The sequence below is a fragment of the Pseudomyrmex gracilis genome, unplaced genomic scaffold (genome assembly GCF_002006095.1).
Source record: "Pseudomyrmex gracilis isolate BER0280 unplaced genomic scaffold, ASM200609v1 scaffold_2908, whole genome shotgun sequence".
NCBI lineage: Eukaryota > Metazoa > Arthropoda > Insecta > Hymenoptera > Formicidae > Pseudomyrmex > Pseudomyrmex gracilis.
This window is the reverse complement of record NW_018023492.1, coordinates 2,538-4,281: the sequence shown is the minus strand read 5'-3', so window position 1 is coordinate 4,281 and position 1,744 is coordinate 2,538.

The following is a 1,744-nucleotide window of genomic DNA, read 5'->3' as shown; positions in this document are numbered from 1 at the left end:
AACGTTTCAGTAAAACGTTCTGAGAACGTTTGCTGAATGTTAGGAGAATGTTAGTCCTGAGCGAACTTCTAACATAACAAAAACGTTTTTCACTGTTACTGTTCTAACATTCGCCGAACATTCTGAGAACGTTTTTATGCTACTTGGGAATGGACGTCTAATCAGAGATGCCAGTTCGCGGACTCTTGCAGCATGCAGCAGCAAGTGAAGAGCAAGCAATGTCGACGACATTGTCTTGGCGGCTCCAGCACACGGGGTTGATAACATTGTTAAAACTTTTAATTCATTCCATGAAAGAATCAATTTTACAGTTGAGTTGGAGAGAGATCGTTGTGTTAATTTTTTGGACCTATCTCTGAATGTTGTTGACGATGGTATAAGGATAGACTGGTATCATAAAAGTACTTTCTCTGGAAGATACTTGTCCTTTTTTTCACATCATCCATTGTGTCACAAAAAGGGAACTATTTTTAGCCTTATTGATAGGGCTATACTTCTTTCTCTGACTTCCACGAGAAGAACATCCTGTTCATTGTCAACATTTTGTTGGAGAATGGTTATCCTCTGAAATTAATTTTTGATTCTATCAATCTTAGACTAAAAAAGCTTGTTCACAATAATAAGACTATCGGTACACAACACTGTGCTTCCAACAACAATGAAAGAAGAATAATTGTTCTTCCGTATATTAAAAATCTTTCAGAGCCAATTTCCAAAGTATTTAATAGTAATGACTTCCTAATCGGATACAAATGTTTTAATAAATTAAATAGTTTAATTAGGATTCATAAGGATAGAACTGACTATGATTCTCAAACTAATATTGTATACAAAATCAATTGTAAGGACTGCTCAGCGTCTTATGTAGGACAGACTAAGAGGCGTTTAAAAACGAGACTGAAAGAACATTTTAATAACATAAAACGTTCTTTCTCCCAACTATCAGTAATCTTAAAACACAGAACAGATCTTAATCATTCTTTTGATTGGGACAATGTCCAGATTCTAAATCATGAACATCATTATTATAAAACTATGTAATGATGATTATATGGAACTTTAAGAATTTTAAATAAAAATGAATTTTGGCTATTGAAGCAATAACACTGTTGTTGGAGTGTATACAGGGTGTCCATAAAGTCTAAAAACACCTTCATATTTTGGAAACGGTTCGAAATTATGAAAAATCGCGAAATACGTATTCAATCGTTTTGAGGGGCTACTCTTTTAAGGGGGTTGCGGATGTTTCCATCTCTTAGGGAGACTTTCCAGGGGGCCCCCCTCAAAATTTTTAAATAGAACCCCGCATATTGTAGTATATCAATTGAAAGGGTATAAAAAAAGAAATCTTTTGGTTCAAATCAGAAGTTGATACAGTAAGCCGTTTAGGAGTTAATTACAAGCAAAGTTTGGGAAAAGTCAAGTCTTAAGACATCGTAAAAATCTTATTAAAAGCGAATTTTATTAGAACTAGAGCAACTTACCTATTGAAATAGCCGTTCAAAATGAGCACCGTTCACTTCTTGACAATAAAATAATCGATCATAAAGTTGTTACTTTTATTCAGATTCAGTTTCAATTGCGATAGTAGTTATTACTCGATGTAGATCATGTGTTCTGCGATGCTTAATCATGCGTAAATCATGTGATTTGAAACGCGCTTGAAGTCGCGTAGAATCTACGTAGCTACAATAAGATTAGTATTCAGCAAGTAGGAATAAGCGATACAACTTAATTTTCGATA